The 27,541-nt window shown below is 37.2% G+C and overlaps 1 long non-coding RNA gene across 2 annotated transcripts in view; it reads right to left on the bottom strand.

Moving 5' to 3' along the window:
• Positions 1-581: 581 nt before the first annotated feature.
• The window catches only part of LOC141498559 (uncharacterized), a 30,995-nt gene continuing 4,035 nt past the window's right edge, over positions 582-27,541 (bottom strand). Inside the window, exons 2-5 of one of the 2 annotated variants that reach the window (XR_012471686.1) lie at positions 17,364-17,440; positions 16,405-16,540; positions 6,550-6,634; positions 582-636 (exon numbers count right to left, since the gene is read on the bottom strand). This is a non-coding gene — a long non-coding RNA (uncharacterized LOC141498559). Of the gene's footprint in view, positions 637-6,195; positions 6,635-16,404; positions 16,541-17,363; positions 17,441-27,541 lie in introns of those variants that run through there. The other variant, XR_012471685.1, reaches the window with a different exon arrangement.

The raw sequence follows: 27,541 nt of genomic DNA, 5'->3' as shown, positions 1-27,541 counted from the left end.
AGAGCATTTTTTCACATGACTATTGATAAATTTGATTTTGTCTTCTGAAAATTATTCATACCCTTTAACCCATCTAGTAACTGGGGAATGGTTTATTTTTACAAATTTGACTCTGTACTATTCTAAGTATATGTTTGAGAAATAAGGCCTTTATCAGAGAAACTTGCTGCAAAAATTTGTGATGTTATTTCATCATCTATGGCAGTGCTGTCCAAAATGTGACTGCATGCAGGCCCACAGGGCTATTTCATGCAGCCTTCTGTGAGTTTACTAAATGCTTTACTAAATGAAGCCGATCTACCACAGAGCCAAAAATGTCAAAATCAAAATGGCAAATCAAAATGTATTGTCCCTTGCTTCAACAAAAACTTTTAAAAGTAAGGTTGGACAGTCCTGGTCTATGGCACCTTTTAGCATAATGTAGTTTCCCTGATTGTCTCTTTTAATTCAGTCTATTTTTGCTTTTGTTTGTCTGAGATTATGATCGCAATCCCTGTCTTTTTACAGTTGAAGTAATTAGATTTCGATTCCAGTCCTTTATTTTAACACTGTGTGTGTGTCCAATATGTCATAGATTCTTCAAAAAATATAGAAAAAGCAGTCTTACCAAATATTATAGAGATATAGTCTTGATACCTAAGGCAAAGAGACACAAAACAGAGAACTATGGATTCATTTCCTTAATGAATTTTGATGCAAAAATTTTGAATAAGATACTAGCATAGAAACTATAGCACTAGATCAAAAAGAACAAGATGGATTTATACCATTAACTCAAAACTGATTCAATACTGGGAAATCTATAACTGACTATATTAATAACAAATCAACAACAATCATGACTATTTCAATAGATGGATAAGAAAGCTTTTGAAAAAATATAACATCCATTTCTATTTTTTAAATAATGCTAGAAATTATGGAAATAAATGGAGCTTTCCCTAAAACTTTTAAGTAGTACCAATCTAAAAACCAAGACCAGCATTAAGTTTAATGGGAACAAGCTAGAAGCCTTTCCAATAACATCAGAAGTGAAGCAAAATATCTATTATTAACATTCAATATTGTGCTTGAAGTGCTGCCTGTAGACAAGAACAAAATTGAAGGAATAAGCATAAGTAAAGAGGAAAAATTGTTATATCTCTTTGTGTAGGTGATACCTTAGAGAACCCTAGAGAGTCAACTAAAATAACCAAACATCAATTTCAGCAAAAGGATATGAAATGAACCCACAGAAATCATCAGTTTTCTATATGTTGCCAGTAAATGCAGAAATTTAAAATATTTAAAATAACTAAACTCAATATAAATATAAATACATACAATAAACCACACACAATTATAAATACTTGGGAGTCTGTCTACCTGCCAAGATACACATAAGAACTTTATGCACACTACCACAAAATGCCATGCAAATAAAAGCATAGCTAAATAACTGGAGAAACTTTAACTATTCATGAATAGATCAAACTCATATAAATGGCAATACTACTTAGATTCCCTCATTCAGTACTATACCAACCATCAAAGGATCATTTTAGACACTCATCTGGTCAACAAAAAAAGGTCAAGAATCACAAGGGAATCAATGAAAAAAAATGTAAAAAAAGAGAACTGAGCAGTACCAGATGTGAAACTATACTAAAAAGCTGTCTTTTGCCAAAATAATCTGGTACTGAATAAGAAATTGAGAGACTAACCAGTTGAAAAGGTCAGGCACACAATATACAGAAAGCAAGCAATTATAGTAGCTTATGGCTGTTAAACCAAATGATTCTAGCTATTTGGACATGAACTTATTAATCAACAAAAACTGCTGAGAAAACAGAAAAATAATCTGGCACAAATGACATATAGAACAGCAGTTAAGACCATTTGCCAAGAGAAGCTCAAACTGGGTATGTGATTTAGAAAGAAATCATAAGTAAATTCAAGGAATGTGAAATGAATTACCTTTCAGATATATGGTAGGGGGAGAGTTCATCAACAAACAAGAGATAGAACGGCTCAAAGGAGATAAAATGGATGATTTTGATTGCAAAACACTAAGAGGTTTTTGCTCTACTAAAACCAATTCCATTAAAATCAGAGAATTGGGCAAATGGAAAAAATCTACAACAAATTTCTCTGATAATCTTATTTCTGAGATAGAGAACTGTGTCAAATTTTTAGGAATAAGAGCCATTCCTCAACCGATAAATGGTCAAAGGATAGCAATAGGTAGTTTTCAGAGGAAGAAATCCAAGTTAACAATATCCATATGAAAAAAAAATGCTCTTATCAATTAAAATAACTGAAGTACCACCATATTACTCTCATCAGATTGGCAAAGTTGAGGGAAAAAGGAAATATGTGGTAGGCTGTGGGAAAACTTGAATGAACTCTGGGTAATGAACCATGAGTAGAGCTGTGAAGTGATCCAACCATTATGGATAATGATTTGAAAGGAAGATCAAATAGCTATTAAGCTGTGATACCCTTTTACTGCAATTTTCTACTCTGTCTGAATGTGAAAGAGCTCAAAGAAACAAAAACAAATAGCCATATGTAAAAAATGTATTTGCATATTTATAGTAGCTCTTTTTTGTAGTAGCAATGAATTGGAAAGTGAAGTGATACTCATCAATTGAGGAATAGCTAAACAAGGTATGGTATATTAATGCAATGGGGATACTATTGTGTTTCATAAGAACCTAAGAAATAATGAAAAAGATGGTTTCAGAAAAACCTGGGAAAACTCCTATGAACTTACACAAAGTGAAGAGAGCAGAACCAGAAGACCAAGTTCTGCGATAGGAACAAAACTGTAAAGATAATCAATTTGAAAGACTTAGGAGAGAAGTGATTAAAATAACTAACCACAATTTCAAAGGACTCATGATGAAGCAGGCCGTTCCCCTTGAAATAGCTGATGTACTCAAGAATAAGGAGTTTGTTTTGTATGACTGTTCATATTTGTAATGGATTTTGTTGTTAGTTTCTCAATGGGTGGGGGAGGGCAAGAAGGAGGGATTTTAAAAGCAATTTTTAAAAATATAATAAAAATGTATACTGTCCAATAGTTTTTCCACTTTTAAGTCAATAATTTCTAAAATTAGAGGGTTTTTTTTTAATCTTGCTAATCATTGAACACAAATGTTTGAAGATCCAGAGAATAAGAGGAATATGAAAGAAACTGGATTTCTGTTATATACTTTTCTTTAAAAAGAAGCTTAGGTTTGCCAGGTAGCAACAAAAAAAAAATTGTATCCTCTCCTGTAAATTTTGAAAACTGTGCTTTTAGGGTTTAATTTTTCATATAACAAGAATAATAATAGTATTTATAAAATGCCTTAAGGTTTGCAAAATATTTTACCTGTTATCTCATTTGATCCTCCCAACAACCTTGTTAGGTAGGCACTATTATTAGCTCCATTTCACAAATGAAGAAACTGAGGCACAAAGAGATTTAAGTGACTTGCCATTGTTAACATACCTAGTGTCAGAGAGACTCTAAACTGGAGTTTTCCTGATTCCAAGTCATTTCTATCACTACCAACTCAGTACCACCCCACTATGCCCAAACATAAGATCTCCATCATAGTGAAGAGATACAGTCAAGCAAAACAAATCTATATAATGTCTACACATGTCTGAGAATGGCTGATTACTTTGCTTCTTCTTGGTCAACATGTGACCTCTTGACTTGGTCAGTTGCAAGGTTTTTCTGGTTCTTTCTCCTAATATTATTAGTCAGCACTTACATGGTTCTGCTCGTGCTCATTTCACTTTGCAGTATTTAATACAGATCTCTGTTTCTCTATATCTGCCTTATTTATCATTCCTTATGGCACAATAAAATTGCATTAAATTCCTATCCTATTCAAACATTCCACAATGTATGGACAGCAGATTTGCTTCCAGTTTTCTGCTGCAATTAAAAAAGGACTCATAGAAATGTTCTAATCTATATGGGCCTTTGCCCTCAATTTGGTTGGCCACCTTTCCAGAAATGGTATTTTAGGTTTAGCTGAGTAAACTGGGGGCTAGAGTTCCAAATGATATATGCCCTTTGGCTATTCATCAATGGGGATTGCAAACCTGCAACATTTGACTCTATTTTTATATTTGCCTTTTTTTACTTTTAACATATAAAACGGGTGGCTAGGTGGCACAGTGGATAAAGTACTAGCCCTGGAGTCAGGAGGACCTGAGTTCAAATTCGGCCTCAGACACATAATAATTACCTACTTGTGTGACCTTGCGCAAGTCACTTAACCCTACTGCCTTGCCCCCCAAAAAACCATATAAAACAAAGTAATCAAAAGAGCAAGCTAGGGAAAAGAGGAAAAGATACTAATAGCTAGTTTTACTTTGTCATCCTATTATGTGAATAAGGTTACAAAATGGTGAAGCCAATAAAACTTTTGGGAGGTTGGTAAACTGGGCATCATGGCAACATATGCCACTTTTTATAGGCAAAGGCTATTGTCTGGCATTCGGATGGGAGGAGGGAGAGCAGAGACAGTCACTTTGGATTCCCATTTGTCAGAACAAGGAAGCAGGGTGACCATAGTCCCAATCAGTAGTTCAGGATCCCAGCAATCTCCATTTTCACAATGCAATGTCTTGAAGACATCAGAAAAGTAGCACTTAGACTCAATATTCCCCTGGATCCTTTTTTTTTGTAAGAACAGAGGCTCAGGCAGCAGCAGAAAGAACCAGAGTAGAGATGAGCCCAACAAGGCAGGCCCAGAGGAACAGGGCATGCTCTTTTTTTTTTTAGGTTTTTGCTAGGCAAATGGGGTTAAGTGGCTTGCCCAAGGCCACACAGCTAGGTAATTGTTAAGTGTCTGAGGCCGGATTTGAACTCAGGTACTCCTGACTCCAGGTCTGGTTCTCCATCCACTGTGCCACCTAGCCGCCCCTCGGCATGCTCTTCTTACTAGCAGCAAAACTCAAGTTTCTATTCTCCTTACATTATCCTGCGAAGTAACTAGTATAAGGTCTGGTGTTCATTCATCCTGGCCCTTGAGCACATCCTTGAAACAGGTAACTTCCCCTGTCACTCCAATCTCTCCCATAAGCCCCCAGTACAGATCCCAGGCTGGGCCCTGCTGGGCTGGGCAGAACTTCCCTAGCATTGAGTGGAAGCTGGTGTAGAGCTCACCTTACTGGTGAATTGATGTGCTGTGGGTATGTCAGAGGCAGAAACAGAGAGACGGAGATAGACAGAGAGAGAGAGGGAGGGAGGGGGGAGAGACAGACAGACAGACAGACATCGAGTGGGAAAGACAAAGAGAAAGATACAGACAGAGAGAGATATAGAAACCAACACACACACAGAGGAAGGCAGAAAGAAGACAAGTAGACATGGAGAAGAAGAGACAAATAAAGAGACAATGACAGACAGACAGACATATGGAGAGGAACCATGAGATAGAGAAAAAGTCACAGCAGGGAGTCTGGAAAAAAGAAAAAATAGATACAGATGGAAGGAGGCTCAAAGAGACAAGTGGATACACTGAGGAAGATAAAACATGGACAGAGAGAGAGAGTGTAAGAAACAAACAGAAAGACAAGCAGAGACAGAAACACAGAGAGACAAAGAGAGATAGAGAGAAAACAGGCAGAAACAGAGATAGAAACAGACAGATGGGGAATGAGACAGACAAACAAAGTGTAAGCCAGAGGGAAGGAGAAAGGCAGAAACAGATAAAGACTGGGGGGGGGGCGGCAGGCTGAAAGGAGGGAGTCTCTCTGCCCCCATCAAAGTAGTACAAATTATTGAACTTTCTTAGGCCACAGCTTTGAGTTCCTCCTTGTTTGTCACATTTTCTCAGTAGTTGCAAAGTTATAAACTACTTGCCATAAATCCTTCTCTCACTTAAGATAGATTTTTCTATGCAGACAAAGGGACATTCAATTTTGAGAGATTTACTATCTCTTTAACAGACTGCCCCTGGGCCAACTAGGTGGTGCAGTAGATAAGGCACTGGCCCTGCAGTCAGGAAGCTCTTCAAAGCCAGACTCAGATACTTAATAATGACCTTGGCAAGTCACTTAACCCTATTGCCTTGCAAAAAGCCAAAAAAAAAAATTAAAAAATTAACCTATTGCTCTTGAGAGAAAGCCTTCTCCTTAGAGATGAAGATGATGATGATAAAGTCACTTCTGAGAGAAAAAAAGGAAGCATCAACCCTGCCACCCCTTCTCTCTGCCTCTCCCTACCTTTGGATAGAAGCTGCTGCTTCACTGAAGGGAGTATCAATCATTACACTTGACCCTTGATTCTGAACACCTGGGACATTGGATTCAAGAACAGTCCAGCTAAAAATTGCCTTCCCTGGTCACACTCCCTGCTCCATATTTCATACAAGTCCATCCTCCTCCTGCACCAGAACCCCAAATCTCATTCTGCACTATCTTCCATTATGCTCCCAGGACAGACTCCTGACTATTGACCTTACCAGACTATATTCCTTTACTGTGGATCATGATGTTTCCATCCTACCTCCCAAGAAAAGCAGTTACTTGAGAGGTGAAAAAACAAGTTTCACGACTTACCAGTGATCACACAGCCAAGTGTGGAAACTGGAAGGTTTGCAGACCACCAAGTCACGTCCTATTCAGATGGGCAGCAGACAAATATCTAGGTCAAATGAAAGCCAAGCATTAGGGAAATAGAAGAAGAGATTGACATAGATTGTAATCCAAGAGGGGAGGCAGTCAGCATTGGGGACTCTGACTTAAGACTTGGGGAACCTGGTAGGTGAGCAGAGAGCATGAGCAGGAAGCAAGAGTTTGAGCTTCTGGGAGCTAGGTAAGGGAAAGGGGTGCATGCAGGGGTGTCCCACCCTGAAAAGTCCTCTCCCCTCCCTTCTCCTTCCCACCTAATGACCGACAGGACTGTGAGGGTCATTGCCTACATTGACTGACTTTTCATGAGTAGCTCTGTGAGATCTCAGTCACTCCACGTTTCTGGCTGCTCTGGATAAACCAGTATATACAGAGGGTTAGTTGAGTGAATTGGAGGCTAGAGTTCCAAATGATACCTCTGCTTCCAGAATGGTTAGACAAATGCACAGCTCTACCAACGTGACTCATCTTGCCTAGCTTTCCCTACCTATTCCACCAATTGCTCTTTTTCTCCATCACCTATCTTCCAGGGTAAATGAGAATCCCTTGAATTGGGACCACAGCTTTGTCCACATGCACTGTATAGGCTTAAAAGGCCTTCCTTATTGCCTTATTGTCCAAGTCTCAGGAGGACAAAGACAGTCCTACAGTCCTAGGCACTTCTTGCCCTCCAGGAGAAAAGGAAGTATTTGGGGCAAGTAAGAAGTAATAGAAGTAATAGAAGCTGGGGAAGTACATAGGATATGGTTTTTGAGCTAAACAACAACTGAAAGTGAGTTAGAGACCTCAGTTCCCAGGTATATTACCATATTTTGGTACTGAACTAAGGAAAGGTTTCGCAGTAAAATTTATGTGAAAAGTACACAATATCAGCGGGAAGTCAGAGGGTGGCCCTTCCTCTGCTTTAAAATCCATGGAAAAGCTAGATGAACACATAGTGTGAAGGGGATTCTTGTTCAGGCCCATGAGAGTACAATGACAAGCCCACAGTATCTCACATCAGAGACCATGATTCAAATTCTGACTTCTTAATTAATGGAAATTTCAATGTCAATCCAGTGAAGAGGAAAAGAGTCAGAGGCCCTAGCTTGGAATACATGACCACCTACTACACAAGTGACTTTAGCTAAGAGTCTCCTAACCTTTGCAGGCATGGTTTCCTTATTCATAAAATATATGGGTTGGATCAGTTATACTTATGTCAACAGGTTTTAACCTTCTTTATGTCTAGGAGAGAGCTCTCTGGCAATCTGGTGAAGGCTGTGGACCCTTTCTTTGAATGTTTTTAAAGGCATAAAAACATAAGAATATTATGAAAATCAAAGATTAATACAAAGAAAGATATCACTTTTTCCTATCCACATTCATGGACCCCCTGTAATATATTCAGAGACCCCTTGATACTCTGTGGACCCAAAGTTAAGAACCCTTTCTCAAAGGTCTGTTCTAGCTCCAAGACTATGTTCTCTAGGATTCTGTTCCTTTCCCTATGAAATGTGGGGACTGAGCTAGATTATCTCTAAAACACCTTCCAAATCAAAATCCCATAATCCAAGAATTCATTCAAGCAATGAATCTCATGTTGGGGCATTTCAGACCCCACACTAGGAGCTGCAAGTTTGGTTGTAAAGAATTTTCCTGGTCACCCTCCAAATTCACCATGTTGACATGTTTATCCTACAAATCCTTATCTGCTAGATGACAGAAGTTGTGATGGGCCCTGGGGAAAATGTGAAGAACAATTTTCTTGGCTTCCAGGTACAACTGTTTTGACTTCATCAGCTTCAGGGATATTTACTACATACACATTTCTCCTTGCTGCATATCCATCTGCCATTTTCTCAAGGGGAATCAAGGGGGTCACCCAGGCCAAAAACTCATCTTGCAGACTTTCTCTTTGTATGTCCTTTAGAATTTTATGAAAAGAGTTTCCTTATGCCTTAGGCAGGGGAAGGAGACACCTGGCTTACTTCTGGGCAGCCCTAGCATTATTTGCTTCAATAGGAAGGCAATAGGTACAGTAGAAAGAGCAGCAGGTCTGGAGTCTGAGGACTCACCTGCCTTCAAATAAAGGCCCTGATACTTACTATCTTTGTGACTTTAGGCAAGTCATTTCCCCTCTCTGGTTCTAATTTTCTTTTCTACAGAGAGATTGAGGGTACTGGTCTAAATAATCTTTAAGGCCCCTCACAGTTCTAAATCAGTGATCCTAAAGTACCTTGGGGCCTAGCTTAACACTCTGCTTCTACTCTAGTCAAGGACTTGTACTACAAAAGATTTACTTTGAAATCAGAGTAAACAGATTGTTCAGTCATTTTAGTTGTGTCCAACTCTTCATAACCCCATTTGTGGGGTACTGTAGTAGTTTGCCATTTCTTTCTCCAGCTCATTTTACGGATAAGGATACTGAGGCAAAAAGGATGAAGTGACTTGCCCAGGATCACACAGCTAGTAAATGTCTGAGATCAGATTTGAACTCAGGAAGATGAGTCTTCCTTTCTTCAGACCCAGTATTCTATCCATTGCAACCTAGGTTAGAGCTCTAAGAAAGCTCCCCAATACATTGTTTCATTAGTCACATCTATAAGACATCTGTTTGTTTGCCAGTACCCTGTCAGTAGGTCTGAATCAATGATTCAAGAAATTAGTGAATTCCTACAAAGCATGTATACTTTGAGCCGCTTTTCTAGAGCCAAGCTACCTACATTTCTTTATTTTTTTAGGTTTTGCAAGGCAAATGGGGTTAAGTGACTTGCTGAAGGCCACACAGCTAGGTAATTATTAAGTGTCTGAAGTCAAATTTGAACCCAGGTACTCCTGACTCCAAGGCTGGTGCTCTATCCACTATCCAATGTGCCCCAAAGCTACCTACATATCTCAGGGCTCTAAAGGGGTAACCCAAAAGATGTGCAGTTTTTTTTTTCCTCTACAACTATGAACTTGAGCCCCCACCAGCTATGTTTGCCCCCTCCCATTGCTAGGGGCTGTGACTAATACAGCTCCATTTAACAACTTAACATCAGCTAGCTTTTACAAAGGGTATCTACTTCAAAGATAGAGCAAAAATTTTATATATATATATATATGTATATATATATATATATATATATAAAAGTATCCTCCCCTCAATCATTTTAGAAGCATAATCTTCCCTCCCCTACATCAGTCTCTGAGGCAGTAAGCTCAAAACTTAGCTTGGTTCTTTCCAAAGTACTGGTAACACCAAGTTCTTGTCTAAATGTGGACTGACTACCTGGGTAGGAATTCTAAAGGTCACATCTGAAGATCATCCCTTGTTCCTTCCAGCCTCAAAGCTGAGCAGAATCTAACCTAGATTACAAGTCATGGATCCCTTATCTTCTTGACCTTCAAAAGTCAGAAGTTTAAAGACTCTATTGCCTTCTAGAACAGGAAAGACTAGACCCAAAGCTCAAGGACAGAGTCTCTTTTGGGAGTTATGGCATTTCAAAGGAAAGAGCACCCTAAGGCCTTTTTTTTAGGATTTTGCAAGGCAAATGGTTTTAAGTGGCTTGCCCAAAGCCACACAGATAAGTAATGATTAAGTATCTGAGGCAGGATCTGAACTCAGGTACTCCTCACTCCAGGGCCTGTGCTCTATCCACAGAGCAACCTAGCTGGTCCTTAAGGCCTTTTTCTTTACAGGATGGTCTGTGGCCAAATGTTGTAAATAAAAAAGTCCTCTGATTCCCCCAAGAGCAAATAAGGCAAAAGAGGCAGTGGCTAATGGGGATAGCTCTTTCTGAATAGCTTTAAAATCCATCTGAAAGTCTCCCCTTCAATACATGATTAACCAAATGGACCCATTTATCGAATGATACAGGCTCCCTGATGGGTCTCCAAAGCATTTCCCTGGCACATGATTCTATTCTCCCAGAAGCAGGCTCCCTAGCATCCTCCAAAGTTTGCATGGATCGTGTGCATGCTCTAAAATATAAGGAAAGTCATGTTTCACAGTCCATGTTTATTATCTGTTTGGGGAACATGTAATTAATTACTGTATGTGGGCAATCAAAATGAAACAGTGAAGAAACTTTTCCCTTTTAGCTTTTGACAAACAAATAAATGACTTTCCAGTATGAATCCTAGCTATATAACAGCTATATAAGCTTGCCTTAAGGGCCAGCTAGGTGGCTCAGGGGATGACATTCCAATTTTAACATGTCATCATGAGTAAACCTGAATATTATCACATTCAGTGTCTGAATGCTTCCCATCTCCATAATTCTGAATGAAGAAAGGAAATGTGGAAAATGGTCAGTAGAGTGGCTTCTGAAAGCTTTGGGAGGAAGAGGAGTGGAAGAATTACATAAATAAAAAGAAAATGATAAAGAAATATTTAAGACAACAAAGAGCGAGAAGTTACCATGCATTAGATGCTGACTTTACTATTCTTCTCAAGTAAACACAACACTGAAAAACAATACAGAATAATTAATGTTAGATTCCCCTAGCAAGGGCTAATGTTATATTATAGCTTATTATATCATAATAAAGCCAATTTTCTGAGGCTATAGCTTAGGAATGCCAGAGTCATGAACATTTTTCAGAAAATCCAACTTTTATACTAGTAATTTGGCCATTGGTGCTTCATTTTATGCTAATGCTTACTTTGCCATTATGCATACAAAGTACAAGCATAGTAAGGAGTGAACTTCCCATATCAAATACACAGGTATGGAAATCTTTAGTAAGCACAACTGTCCAGCTTGGCAATCCTTCCAAAACAGTTGCTCAAAGCAGATTAGAAAAATGATCTCATCCATCTAAGAGTAATCATGAGAAGCCTAATCTGACTTAAAAAAATAAAAACGAAGGGGCTATGGGCCTTTGAGAAGTAAAACATTCATGAAAAAAAATCAGATGGCCATTAGCTGGGGTTAAATAAATCTTCTGTGTATTGATCAATAAATAAAACCCATTTATGTAATATGGAAGCCAGAGGGGAATTCCTCACTAAAAATCTGATTAAGAAGCTTAACAAGATCCTTTTAAAGGTTTGATTCTCATCCCAAGTACCTCCATACCTGCTTTGAGGGATAGTTCCAGAAATGGGAAACTTCCTGTATTAGGAATTTAAAGCCTTTCATAATCACCTTATTACATACATTACTCTCCTTACTAAACAACAATTTGTTTTTCTTAGCAAAGATATGGTTGGTCATTTCTTTCTTCAGCTTATTTTACAGATGAGAAAATTGAGGCAAACAAATTAAGTGATTTGCCCAAGATCATACAACTAGTAAGTGTCTGATGCTTAATTTGAACTCAGGTCATCTTAACTCTGAGTTCAGCATGCTGTGTCATCTAGCTGCCTTTCATATACTACAAGTTCAGCCAAATTTAGCTTCTTGCTGTCCTCACACATAAAATCACATTTCTAATTGTGCCCTCCCCACTCCTGGAACGTACCACCTACTCACTCTAGCCTTCCTTCACAGATCAACTCAAGTGCTACCTCCCATTGGAGGGACCTTTCCTGACTACCCAACCCCAACTGGAAATACCTCAGGTCCTGCTTGCTACTATTCTACCAGTGAACCACTAGGCTCTGCCATTAGCCCTGCCACCAATCCCTCTTGAGAGAAATAACCTGCTCAGCTATGGAATGTCCATACTATCTGGTGACTTTAGCCACTGACTGACCCCAGCCATGATTAATGTGCTCCTCTGGGTAATCTTATTACTATCCATCTCACCTAGCACAGAATTCCCAGGCCATTGGACTTCACCACTCACCCTGCTATTATGGGTCCAGAAGTCCCCTCCTAAAAATCTCTGTGCTTTCAAGACAATGATCTCTCTGCTTTCAAGACAATGATCTCTCCAGTCGTTCTTCCTACATATATGACTCCTCCTTTCCATCACTGGATGACATTGGTGGTAGAGGTAGTGATAATAATAATAATAATAATAATAATAATAATAACCTACATTTATACTTACTTTTAGATTTGCAAAACCTTTACACACATAACTTCATTTGGTCATCAAAAGAATCCTGTGAGGCAAGTTCACATTTTACAGATGAGAAAACTGACTCTCTGAGCTTTAAAGTGACTTGCCTAAGGTCACATAAGTAGTGCATGAAGTGTGAAAGTGAGCCTAGGGGGGCGGCTAGGTGTCACAGTGGATAAAGCATCGGTCCCCTGGAGTCAGGAGTACCTGAGTTCAAATCTGGACTCAGACACTTAATAATTACCTAGCTGTGTGGCCTTGGGCAAGCCACTTAACCCCATTTGCCTTGCAAAAACCTAAAAAAAAATGAGCGTAGGTCTCTGTGACTCTCTCTCTGGCTCTCTACTACTGCATACTTACCACCTTGGATCATTATGCATATCCTATGCTCCAACCATGGGCCCTAAAGTTTAACCAGGTTCTCCCCTCTCTATAATTTCTTTAAAGAATCTGCATTGGCTCCCTGTTGCCTCTAGAATAAAATATGAGCTCCTCTGCCTGACATTTAATGCCTCTTTTCATTTGTTGACTGAAGAGGGTCTAAGCTCAGAGACATCTGACTTGGAGGGATACTGATAGGCCCAAGTCTCTTGGACTTTTCTGCTAGTTGAGAGCAATTGGTTGACAACAAAACCATCACTACATATGAATACAATTTTTCATAGATTGAAATAAATGATTTTGTCAAATTTCAGATAAATACAAATTCTCCTTGTTGGAAAAGATGTCAGCGGCCATCTAGTACAATCTGAAATAATCTTCTTTATGACATCTCTCACAAAATTGTTAACAAAAAACCTACGGTGAGGGAAGATTTGCCTCTTCTGAAGGCAACTCATTCTACTCTGTAAATGCTTTAACGGTAAGGAAGATTTTTTTCCCTAACCTAATGACTAGAGTTGCCTCTTTGTAATCTTTCTCCATGGCTCCAAGGTCTACCTCCCCCAAAGCCAAACAGGCTAATTCTAACACTTCTTCAGCCCTTCACATACTTGAAGACAGACATAAAACTGCTCACCCCACCCTCTGATTTGAACATATACAGCACCTTCAGCTGATCCTTGTGAGTGTCCTCATCCCCTTCATGTTATCCTTTTCCTGATCATCTTTAAACTTAGCAATGACCTTTGTAAATTGTGATGCCCAGAACTGAACAGGATAGCCCAGACAGAGAACAAGATAATAAGAAATTCCACTTCTCTAGCACTTTTGGCTTTACAAAACACTTTTTTCCTTATCAACCCTCTTGACTAGAAGTGCAAATGCTAGCTCCATGTCACAAATATGAACCTGAGGCTCGATGCACAGCTATTAAGTGGCAGAGACAGGATTTGAACCCATGTCCTTGGGACTCTAAACTCAATATACATTAAACTACACTGTGTTACCCATCCTATTTAAATGCATTTACTTCAGAATTTAATTTTTATTTGCATCCTTGTATCACCCATGGTGGCCAACAATGAATAGACTCACTAAAGTAAATATCATACTATGCAAATCACTATCACAGATGGCATAGTGAACTACAGCTTGCGGGGTGGGGGTGGGGGTGTCCCTGTGGATCACTGAAGGCCTAGCACTACTGACCAGGAAGCTGGAGAGGCTTTCTGAATGACATCAGAGATAAAAATGAACACCCTTTCTCTGATAGTCAACTTTGCTCATTCTGGACATGCCTATAACCAGTTGAATTGTAAAGGGAGGCATGTTTAGGTCACAGCAAATTTCAGAGACCATTCATGAAGTGATCAAGGAGCTGTGATCTGAAGCACTGAAGAGAACATGTCACTGCCACTCCATATGAACAAATGATGGCCGCCCAATTTATTTATTAAAACATGATGAAAATGATATTGTCTATTTTGGTGCACAATGAGATCCAAATGTGTTAGCTGGAGTTTTTGTACAGCTCTGACTTTTAGAGCAATTTGTGCTCATTTGCTCATTCGCATTAAAAATAGGCAAATATGCATGTGTTTCACTTTAAAACAATAATCTATTTTTAAATGAATTCTTAAAGATGTCAAAACTTTCATTTCTTCAGACTGAAGTATGACAGATCCTAGACATTTAACTCCAAACCCTTTTACTAGTATCCATGAAGTCAAATTTCTGCTTTTGAGATTAACTAAAAAATATCTCTTATGATACTTTAGTACATGAAAATCTCCATCCTTTTGGTACCACAGAGTACAGCTCTGTTCTATGATTGGTTTAATTTTTACATGTTCCATAAAATGCATTTTTCTGCTTTATTGTTCTGAGTCTAACTGTAGGTTTTATTTAAATTAAAATTCATAATTATAGATGATAATTATGTCTAAAGTTTCCTATTACCCTTAATCATATTCAATGTGACAGTTTTATCACCTGTTTCTAATAATTATCAGTAATTATGCATATCATTTGCATATATACTTGTCACTTTCTACTAAAGATACATTCTAATATGAAGTTCTGGTAATAAGGTAATAGAATAATCATAGAGTGTAACCAAGTCTTAGTGCTTAGTTGGGTTTTTTAAAGGAACTACTAATCTCTCAAAAATATTCCTTGAGAAACATAATTCATGAATTTGCACTAAAATGCAAATATTCAGGTGAAAAAGAAAATTATTTTAACCACAGGATTTGTGATCTCATCTGCATGGCTACACACTTCACAAGTATAGCTTGTACCCTATTCATGTCTTCTCATATTGTCTCAATTCTGGTTCAGATCTTTCCTCCACAGAAGTGCACTTTTGGTAGTATGCTGCAACTGATTTACACTCGCCATCTTCCCACAGCATCACCTCCATTTTTATCCTGTTAAAACTGGGGTGTTCCATTATTCCAAGCTATTACATTGTATCTGGGAGACTAGTCATGGTAAAAACATGAGTATCTGCAGCAGACCACAATTTGGAATTATTCAAAGTGACATTTAATTTCCTCAAACAATATACATTTCCTCATTTCCTCATCTACTTGGTTTTTGGTTTTCTTGTGGAGAACAGTAGGCCATTCCCTCTTGAATGGTTGGGGATCTCAGTGAGAACTGATGCCATATGCATACTGTCCTATGTAACCAAGAGCATCTGAATGACTGCCCAAGTATGGGGAAATAGCTCTTCAGTTTAGATTTTTGACATTATCTCCAACAAGTCTTTGATAAATGTACATCTCTTTGTTATTATCTTGATTGACATCTATAATTCCAAGATAAAAGAATAAACTGTTTCTAGGATCATATCTATCAAAGAATCTTTTACGAGATTAACATATGCATGAAACATACCTTACTGGAATCTTTAAGGCTGAATTTCACTCTCATTTTTAAACATAGTCAATTATATTAACTGTAAAGATGTGATCCGCTACTTGTTTTCTTCTTAAAATTTCAAGTATATTTTCTATACTTGTATAGTCTATTCTCATAAAAATTTGGTGACACATGCAGCACTGAAGCAATTATCCCAATTCTCATTTGCCCTGACTAGTTGGGTCATTGGAAAATAGCTAGCTATAGCTTCTCAAAGAGTAGACACAAGGCTAGGCCTAAGAGTACTAGAGGAGAGTGTTTTTTTCTAATGCCATATAGCTCTTAAGCCCCCAACTGTGTACTTTCCATCATGGTTACTGATTGAAAAACATTTATTCAGTCTGACTTCTAGAAAGTGATTTACTGACAGTAACATACAAACATTCCTGCAAAAATCTGTGAAATACTCCCCCTTAGTACATACAGTACTATATAAACATAGAGAGTACAGGGGAAAGTGGGATCAAGCTTAGAGAGAAGACATGGAAAAAAGGGACTTACAGCTCCTGGATGCTGGAAGGCCGCTTCACAAAGTATTCAAGAAGTTCCTTTTGATTCTGTAGAGCATCAACATCCAATGTTTCCTTGACTCCTAAAGCAGATACTGCTACAAACAACCACCAACCAGAGGATGATGCTGTTGGTAAAATGAGAAACCCCAAAACTTGTAAACACTTTGAAGCTTACAAAGTCCTTCTCCAGACAAGGGGGCTTGATGAAGGGATGCGGGGGTGGGGGTAGAGAAGACCAAGGTCAAAGCTAAAGGGTTCTCTTCACCTTCTTGCCACTTCCAAGCAGCTCTGTCCCTGGGGGCTTGAATGGTTCTCTTCTCATTCTCCACTTAGAATCTTACTTGCTCTTTCATATACAATTATAAGGGTAGGGTTGACAAAGTAAACAATCAGATCACCAAAAGTAAGAGTTAAAATGCTGTGCCCTGGTACTTGAGGTAAGAATGTGTCTGGATTGAATTTCTTCCAGTTTTGTACTCATCTGCTATTTTACAGAATAATCACATGGAATGACCAAGTTTCCTAAGGCAATCCAAACATTCTTTCCCTTCACTATCACTCTAGTTCAGTCAATGGCTCTTCATATATTTGGAAGTGATCTACAAAGAGGTGATCATTAACCCTGTGAGAGCTAATAAGATCACCAAGAGAAAGAAGCAGAGAGAGAAAAGAGCACAAGACAGATTCTTGAGAGGCACACACATTTAGGGCTTAGACGACAATATCAAAAGCTAAAGAAAGGTCAAAAGGTATGAGGATGGAGAAAAAATGGATTAAAAATGCCTTTATTATTCCAGGCTGACTTATCATTTGCTGTCAAATCCATAACAGCCAACCTAACAGATGCACAATGTGGGGAAAGACAGAAAAAAGGGGGCTAATGCTGGTCATTCCATTTTTTCATCCAGTCCAAATTTCTGACACACATTTTTTAAACAAGAAACCTACTTCAAACTCTGCACTTCTAGCTTTGCCTCTCTCCTCTTCTAGCGACTCCAAGTTTGACCCAGAAGTGATGGAAAAATCTAGGAAAAAAACACCAGCAAAGAGGAAATAAAATTAGTGTTTTTTTAAAAGATGATATGGTGATCAATCTAGAAATCCCTAAAGAGTCAACAAAAATAATTCCATATAATTTGTTGTCAGAGTTACAGTTTATTTCCCAATTTTGACAAACCTAGGAAAATACATGAATAGTAAATGAAGATTTTAGGGAGTAAAGGTGCATCAGGTCTATCGAGGAGTTTTTTGTGCATCCTTTAAATTCCACCAGAACTAATATTTTCTTTTCATGTTCCTTCCTGGATCTAAAAATCTAAAAAGCTTCAAAAAGGCTTCTATTTTTTAATTCTTTTATTAACAAGATTCTCTCTAGTGAAATAACTTTTCCATACTAGTCTCTCAAGCTCCCCTGAATACAGTTTGTATTGTTTTCTTTTTTCATTCTCTACCTCATTTTATAGATGAAGTGAGGCAAACAGAATAAAGTGACTTGCCCAAAGTCACACAGAGTCTGAGGCCAAATTTGAACTCAGCTTTTCCTAACTCCAGACCCAGAATTCTATTCACTGTAGTGCTACCTAGTTGCCCTTACTACATTTATGTGCCAAGGACTGCACTGGATTGGGAATACAAGTAAAGAGTAAAAGAGGCTCATTTTGGACTTTCAAGGGCCTTACATTTTCTAATAGAGGTGATAATATATATCCTTATAAGTATTAGCAGAAGCTAAATAAAATGATCTCTAACTTGGGGGTAAGGGTTATCACTGGGGTGGAGAATTAGGGTCAAACACTTTGCCAGCAGAACAAAAGAGGCTTCTAGCAAGGCACCTGTAACAAAGCCTCTGCTTTCCAAGGACAGGTCTAGCTTCTTCCAGAAGGCTGGCAGTGCTGGTAATGACTATTTTTTGGCCAAAGAAATCTATGAAATAAATAAAAATTTAACAGCACCTCAGTCCTATGCAATCCCCTCCAGGACTAGTGATAGAATGGAAGAAAAAGATAGCAAGTGTCACAGTTTTTTGATCATCAAAGCATTTCAGTTTGATCATTCTCTTAATATGACATACTGTTCTGATGACTGAAGAACAGACATATACCTGAAAAAGATTAATAATATCAATCTTGGCATTCTAGCCAAAATTTGCAGTCAAATGGAAAAAATGGCTTAGTGATTAGAGCTTAGTGATTAGGCTTACTGCAAAAAAATTAGAAAAAAAGCAAGAGTCTGTAGAGTACATTTTATTACAAACTGAGAGACAGAGTTACTTCAAGGGAGATCTTTCTATTCTATATTTCAATTTTAAGTATTTGTCAAAAGACCCCAAACCATGACAATAATTAGTTTATACACAAACACAGGTTTCTGAGGATGTTAAGATATCCTACAAAGAATTTGTTCCAGGTAATGTCAAACTATGGTATTTAATGAATTCAATGCAAAAGTGGGAAAAGATGAAAGAAGAGAGAGAAATCCATGGGGCAATAGGATTCTAGAAAAAGAAATGAGATAGGTCAGTAACATGTAAATTAAATGGAAACCTCACATCTGTACATCTGAATAATTTGTAAAAATAAATTGGCAAACTAGACATCACAAGCATCAAATAATACTATAAAAACAACATATATTTGAGTAAACAGAAAAAGATAGTTATGGTTGGAGCAGTTACCTCTGAATTTGCTGCCTGACTATATAATTGAGACCACTGATTAGTCTGAGCCAAAAGTGGAATTAGTAAAAAAGAAAATTAGAAGTAGGAATAAAGACTGATAATAAGAAAATATATGATATACCAATAAAACCTTAATCTGAATTTCTTAATAAAGTAATTGGAAAAAGCCAAAAGACCCCACAAAAATTACTTAGATACTTATAATTTCATCCAGAAATATAACCAAAATAGGTTAATGGGAAAAACAAGGACCTTATTTAGCAAATATATGACCTTTTTTTGCCACAAAGTTGACTAACAATGATTACCAAAGGTAGCAGTTACAACAAAAAGATGAAAATGAAAGACTCTAAACAGAGGAAAAATGGAAAAGGATGGCAGAAGACATTTTAAAAAAGATTTTTTCCCTATAAAGAAGAATGGAAATACTATGCTTGTTCCATCACAATCCTAGAGGTGTTTATGGAGGAAGTAGAAAGAGGACAAAAAAAAAAAAAACAAGGCAGGTAAAGGACAGGAGTAGACTAAGTAAAGATATAGGCATTCCATGCTAGAAGGAATACAATTGTGAGGATATTGGGGGATATATAGTTATGAGAAATCCAAAAGATATGGGAAATATCTCCAAAAATGGTTACTATGAATGAATATTGATCTAGAAACCCACTCTCTCATCTATACAAAATCTTAATGAGTCATCCATTCAAATAATGAAGACCTCCTTGAAGACGGTCTTGGTAGAGAACAAGCAGGCATTCATAAGCGTGAGAAAATTAAAGGGATTAGAATAGCAAATGGTTCAGTATGGGAAGTGAATCAACTATACTGACTCCATCTTGTGACTCAATTCTGGAGCTAACTCGGTTTTCTTTCTTTTGAATTATGGGTCTAGTCCAAATCTTGTAAGAAAAGTTTATTCAATTCTGGGAACTGGGAGAAAACCTTACTGCATTCTTTGAAACTAGTCCAGCGTGGCTAAGAAACTGAACCACCTCTTCTGCTGCTTACAGACCTTTAACCAAGGACCTCAATTATGCTGACTAGAAACTCAGTCAGATCCAAGGATTGATTCAAGGAGTTTTTTGACAGTTGTACATCTCAAGCAACCCATATGACTCATCTGAAAACTTGACCCTTAGTGATCACTTAGAGATCATTTCCACGTTCCTTTGATTATTTACAGATACTTGAGGGTAGTGAAACACCACTTTTTCTGCAATTCAGAGAACTGCACCTATTCCTCCTAATCTTTCCTTAAATTAGAAATCAGATCCCCTAATGTTATATTGCTTCCTTTTAACTAACTGGGCCTTACTCGTTTAATTGTTTTTAATGTATAAAAGTCCATCTACACCTACATTTGAGGTCCATCTCTAAGCTAAGAAGATCTGGTCCCAATCAATTAGGTAACTGGCATGAAAATATGCTCAGAAGATCAAACTCCTGTTTCCTCAGTTATTTCATCTTTTATCCACCACAAATGATATTCAAAATGGACTGAACTTTGACCATTTACCAGTCAATTGGAAAAAAGTTGAGAACATAAAACCCCATTGTGCTTACTATTTTTAATTACCAAAAATATATCGGATTTAATAAAATAAAATACCGTCTTACAGATACTTTGACACCAAGGTGTTTCCCAGACATCAAGGTCATTCATTCACTATTCCTCAGAAGATAGGACAATACAAATAACCCTGCTCAATGAGCCTCTTGTATCAAAGAATTGAAGACAAATTTTCTGTAAGCAGAAAAAGGTCTCATGCATTTGCTTGTCTAAACTTCTGGGAGATATAGTCTTGGATAGACAGTGTGGTTTCCTCTTGATGGAGAAAAGGCTATTTGAAGAAGCACTAGGCTACCAGGTTGGAGGAAGACTCAGAGCACACAATTCATTTAGGAATTGTATGAGTCAAAGGGAGGGGATGACATGGAGTCTGTGTGTAGTTAATGATTAAAGGTGAGCAGAGGGCAGGCAGAATAGCTGTCATGAACAGTATTGACAGTATATGGGACATTGTGCGAAGATGGTTCCAAGTTTGGACTGAGAAATTCCCAAATCCTGCAAAACAATGCAGTATTACTCAAAAAATACTAGAAGAAACCATGATAAAGAAAATCTCCATCCAGATCAAGACCACTACCACTACCAAAAAACGGGCAGAATTCTGCAGAACCACAGAACATGGTAATCACCAGCTAGGTTAGGTAGAAAGGGAGAAAACTAGAGTATCACATCCAGTGAGGGCAACAACAAAACCCCACTCACATCTGTAATAATAGACAAGGCTTATTCAGCATCTAGATCAGGGCAAATGAGAGCCCTAATTCAGGGTAGGGCAGATTAGCACCAAAATCCAGCAATGAGTGACCCAAAGGCTCAATCCATGCCAGATTAACACCCAGTATATAAGGCAATAGGGGCTTTTATTCTCATCTACTCCCATCAATTAATTCCAATATTACATAAATTATTTGTAAAAATAGAGAGGAAGGTGGGGTGGCTAGGTGGCGTAGTGGATAAAGCACCGGCCCTGGAGTCAGGAGTACCTGAGTTCAAATCCGGTCTCAGACACTTAATAATTACCTAGCCGTGTGGCCTTGGGCAAGCTACTTAACCCCGCTTGCCTTGCAAAAACCTAAAAAAAACCAGAGAGGAATAGATTCTTCTAAACTTTCTGTGATTCAAACATGATCTTGATGCTTAAAGGAGAGACATAGCACTGAAAGAAAATTGAAACCAATATCCCCTAATGAACATTGATGCAAATATATTCAGCAGAATATTAGAAAATAGGCTGGATATATATTTAGATTTAGATTTTTCAAGACAATGGGGTTAAGTGGCTTGCCCAAGGCCACACGGCTAGGTAATTATTAAGTGTCTGAGGTCGGATTTGAACCCAAGTACTCCTGACTCCAAGGCCGGTGCTCTATCCACTGTGCCACCTAACTGCCCCTATTAAAAGACACTATGACAAGGTTAGATTATCCCATGAATGCAGGCTTAGTTCAATATAAGGAAAATAAAATATAATAGACTATATTTTAAAAAGACAAGAATATCGAAAAGACTTTTGAAGAAAATTCACAAGGGCAACTAGATAAATGCAATGGATAGAGTACTGGCCCTGAAATCAGGAGAACCTGAATTCAAATCTGACCTCCAACATTTACTAGCCGTGTGACCCTGGGCAAGTCACTTAACTCTGCCTCCAAAAAAGAAAAAGTTCACCATCAATCTCTACCAAAAACAAAGGCAATTGTGTAAATAAATGGATGTTTCCTTAACAAATCTGTAACAAAAATGAAAAACATTCTATTTAACGTAGAAAGATTGGAGCACTTTCCAAGAATATCAAGGGTCAGATAAGGGATATCCATTGTCACCACTTCTATGTAGTATAATGCTAGAAATGCTAGTTACAGCTATAAGGCAATAAACAAATCAAAGTAATAAGCATAGGCAAAGAGGAAAAGAGACAATGGATATTTGAAGATCATACAATAATTAATCAATTAACCCCATTGCCTTGCAAAAGAACAACAAAAAAAGAATAATGGCAGATGCTGGAGGAGAAAACAGGAATAGCAACAGAAGTCTAGTGGACTTGTGAAATGATTCAGTCATTCTAGATTTTTAATTTGAAACTATGCCTAAAATGTTACTAAACCATGCATATTCACTACCTCGTGATAACTACCTGGACTAATCTGAAATGTAATCAAATAGAGAACAGGACTGTCCAGGTAGATATTCCTCCTACAGCACAATGCAGTGGATAACCTGAGGATTTAAACAAGAGTCCTCTTAAAATATATATTTCAATAATCTCAGGTAGAAACAGTTCTTAAGACAAATAAAGAGCAGTCCAGAGAATAAAAAACAAAGAGAAATCACAGGGGCAACTAGGTGACATAGTAGATAGAGCACTGGCCCTGGAGTCAGGAGGATCTGAGTTCAAATGTGACCTCAGACACTTAATAATTACCTAGCCGTGTGACCTTGGCCAAGTCACTTCACCCCACTGCCTTTCAACCCCCCCCCCAAAAAAAAGGAGGAAAAAGCAGTCACAGACAAAAGGCTAAGATGCAGTCAGTCAATAGTAAGGTTGTAGGCAGGCTCAGAAACTCCTTGTCAAAATTTTAAAATCTGCCTTTTTGCTTTTTGTCCTACCATCTGGGTCATGTAACTGCCTCAGATGGGCATTATTATTTCCTTGTTTACAATAGTCTCAGCCAATGTTATGAGAGAGAACAGGGTTCAACTCACACCTTCCAAGTTCTAATGACCCACAACAATAAATTGTGTATAGCCTTTGACATGACAATACATCAATCTGACCCCCAAGGAGAATGAAGAGGTTAAGACTCTATATGGTCAAAATATATTTACAGCAGGGGCAGCTAGGTGGTGCAGTGAATAGAACACTGGCCTGGAGTCAGGAGGACCTGAGTTCAAATTCCACCTCAGACACTTAATAATTACTTAGCTGTGTGAACTTGGGCAAGACATTTAACCCCATTGCCTTGAAAAACCTAAAAAGAAAATATTTACAGCAACTCTTCTGGCAATAACAAAGAATTGGAAACTAGTTGGGGGGGGGTGAAGGGGACATTCACCAATTGCAAAATTGCTAAGCAAAATATGGTATTATCAATGATGCTTTGTATGAGCTGATAGCAAGTGAAGTGAGCAGAACCAGAAGAACAATGTATACAACACAATACAATGTATATATTGGAAAGGCAAACAAGGAACTTTGAAAGAACAAATATAAATGATTAGAAAAAAAGAAGTATAAAATTATGCAGAGGGAGACAAAAAGCAAAATCAAAAGAACATATGATTGACTATAATAACAAAAAATAAAGATGCAGAAACAACAAACTTTTCAATTACAATGGTCAATGTCAAGATACCACTATCAAAGTTAAATAACATATCGCTTACTTTAATGAATGAATGTTTTGGGAAAATTACTTTGAGTCTATGGGGAGAGATTATCTGGAGTCTTGTTGGAAAGTAGCTGTTGTGTGAAAACTGATCAACACCTTTTTGAAAACTTACAGTACCTTTTCCTATCTTTGTCAGCTTCTTCATCTATAAGAGGGGGCAATGATACGCCTACAGGGCTTTACTCAATCCTGAAAAATGATTTGCAAACTCTAAAATGTCATATAACCGAGGGTTGTTGTTAAAATAATTACTTCTCTTATTTCAAGCTTTCATTTTTTAATAGCCAGAGATTGCAATCAGTGAGCTACTTTGCAAACAATGAAATTTAAGGTGGATACTTTTCTAATAAGAAAAGTAGATTAAATGTGCATTACTGTATATGGACCATATACTGGAAAACTTAACAGTCCTATCAAACTCTACATATTTCAATGTAGTAATTTTGAAGTGATTTTTAGTACAGCTCTAGAACAATAAACTACCTACTTAACTTTTACAGTTAAATTAAATGGAATTGGCTTTGTTGCTCCCCCTACAATGTCTAATAAGTTCCTTTGAAAAGAACCACAGCCAATAATTTTACAATCTTATTTTATTATAAAACTAAATCACCTATATGTGCTTATGGGGAATTAGTTAATATAATTATATGAATCAAAATAATTTTCATTATGAGAATACAGAATATTTTTCATTTATAGCTCTATTTTCTGTTCTGGGAGGTAAAAAGTATAGGATGAAAACAATCTATTAAAACACTGGACAACAGACATTTAAAAAACAAACCATACTTTTTGGGACTATACCCCAAAAGTTATGAAACTGCATTTCTATTCCTAGTAGGACAACAACTCTACAGAAACCAAAGAAAGAACAATTAACTCACTATTAGGTCCACTCTCAAAGAAATCAGAGAAAAAGGAAATGGATATATATATATATATATATATATATATATATATATATATATATACACAAATATTTATACAAATGCTTTTCATATTAGGCAAAAAATGGAAATTAAAAAGCTTCCTATTGGGGAATTGCTAAACAAATTTTATGGAATATTATTGTACAATAATAAATAATAATGGTAGCTAGGTGGCGCTGCAGTGCAGATAAACACCAGGCCAGGAGTCAAGACAACTAATCTTCCTGAGTTCAAATCTAAACTCACTATGTGATCCAGGGCAAGTCACCTAATCCTATTTGTCTCAGTTTCTTCATCTGTAAAATGAGCTAGAGAAGATAATAATGGCAAACCATTCCACCATTTTCGCCAAGAAAACCCCAAATAAATTCACAAAGAGATGGACACCAATGAAAAACAACTAAACAACACTAACAATGATGAAATGGATAGTTTCAAAGGCAACTGGGAAGAAAAGGAAGCATTATTAAGCTACCAACCTGTGCCAGTAGCTATGCCCTGCACTTTACAAATAGTATCTCAATAGATCCTCACCAAAACCCTAGGAGGTGGATGTTATTTTATCAGAAGGAAATCGACAAAGAAAAGGGTTAACTAACTTGCCCAGAGTCAATTAGGAAACCACCAATGCTGAAATTAAACTCAGGCCTCTCTGATTCCAGGTGAAGTGCTCTAAACACTGCACCACCTAACTGCCCTATGCTTCATCATGCATACTAGGTACAGACTTCTAGGAACCTATACAGATCAAATGAACAAAACTGTAAGTATATATAAAACACAAACATATCTAAGTGCATATGCAAACATAAATATAAAATACACAGTTACACATATAAGACATTATAAAGAAAAACAAATACGAAAGAGTAGAATTTTGATCATTGCAATGGAAAAGCACAAGCCAAAATAAAATGAAAGAAGAAACACAACATTCACTTCCTTAACATGGGGTGAAAAATTTTAAATGGAGAGACATACATACATACCCAAACACAGCCAATGTGGAATGTATTCCGTTATTCAAAAATTAAGCATCTATTTGCTTATTTATTATTTGCAAGAATCTATTTGGGACACAGTCATAGACTACATAATTATGAAGAAATGACATAATTCTGGAAAAGTATTTAGCACAGATCAATTCACACAGTAGGCTCTGTGGAAATGCTTCTCTCCTTCCAAAATTTTTGTATCCTCAGAACTTGGCACAGAACCTTTTCCATAGTAGATTTTATAAAAATGCTTAGTTTCTCTCCATTCCCTCTTTTTGCATCCTCGGAGCTTGGCACAGGGCCTTTCACATAGTAGGCTCTATGGAAATGCTTAAAATTTTTATCTCCTTTCCCGATTTTTTACTTGGCAAAGAAGCTTTCACAAAATAGGCTATATAAAAATGCTTAAAATACTTCTCCTTCCTCTATTTTTATATCTTCAGAATTTGTTATATGACTATTCATATATTAGAATCTATGGAAATGTTTACCACCTTCACCTATTTTTATATTCTCAGAGCTTGGCACAGGGCCTTTCACACAGTAGGATCTATAAAAATGATTAAAAGTTTTATTACCTTCCCTTATTTTTATATCTTCAAAGCTTGGCACAGGGCCTTTCACAAAGTAAGCTGGCTCTATAAAAATATTTAAAACGTTTATCTCATTCCCCCATTTTTTTAACCACAGAGCTTGGTACAGGGCCTTTCACATAGTAGATTCTATAGAAATGTTTAAATTGTCTCTTTCCCTTATTTTTAAATTCTCTAAGTTTTACATAGGCCTTTCATATAACAGGCTCTATAAAAATAATTAAAAGATTTATTTCCTTCCTTTATTCTTGTATCTTCAAAGGTTGCGACAGAGTCTTGCACATAGGCTGGTTCTATAAAAATGTTTATAATGTTTATCATCTCCTTCCACTGTTTTTGTATCTTCAGAGCTTGGCAGTGTCTGTCACCTAGTAGACTCTATGGAAATGTTTAAAATGTTTATCTCTACTATTTTTGTATTCTCAGAGGTTGGCACATGGTCTTTCACATAGTAGGCTCTATGGAAAAGTTTAGCTACTTCCTCTATTTTTGTATCCTCAGAGCTTGGCACAGGCCGTTTTACATAGCAGATTCTGGAAATACTTAAAATGGAAATACTTATGGAAATACTTAAAATGTCTATCACCTACCCTTATTTTTAAAATCTCAGAGCTTGGTACAGTACCTTTCACATAACAGAGTCTATAAATATGATAAATGGTTTATTTCTTTATTTTTGTATCCTCAGAGCTTGGCATATGGTCTACTCGGATCTATGGAAATGTTTCAAATCTTTATCTCTCTCCAATATATTTATATTCTCATAGTTTGGCACAAGACCTTTCACATAGTAGGTGGCTCTATAAAAATGTTTAAAGTATTCATCTTCTTGCCCTATTTTCATATCCTCAGAACTTGGCTCAGGGTCTTTCATACATTAGGCTCTATGGAAGGCTATCTCCCCATTTTTATAACCTCAGAGCTTGGCACAGGGACTTTCACTTAGTAGGCTCTATGAAAATGCTTT

The sequence above is a fragment of the Macrotis lagotis genome, chromosome X, assembly GCF_037893015.1.
Source record: "Macrotis lagotis isolate mMagLag1 chromosome X, bilby.v1.9.chrom.fasta, whole genome shotgun sequence".
Taxonomy (NCBI): Eukaryota; Metazoa; Chordata; class Mammalia; order Peramelemorphia; family Peramelidae; genus Macrotis; species Macrotis lagotis.
Note: the sequence above shows the minus strand (reverse complement) of the source record. Positions and strands in the feature narration are given on the sequence as shown.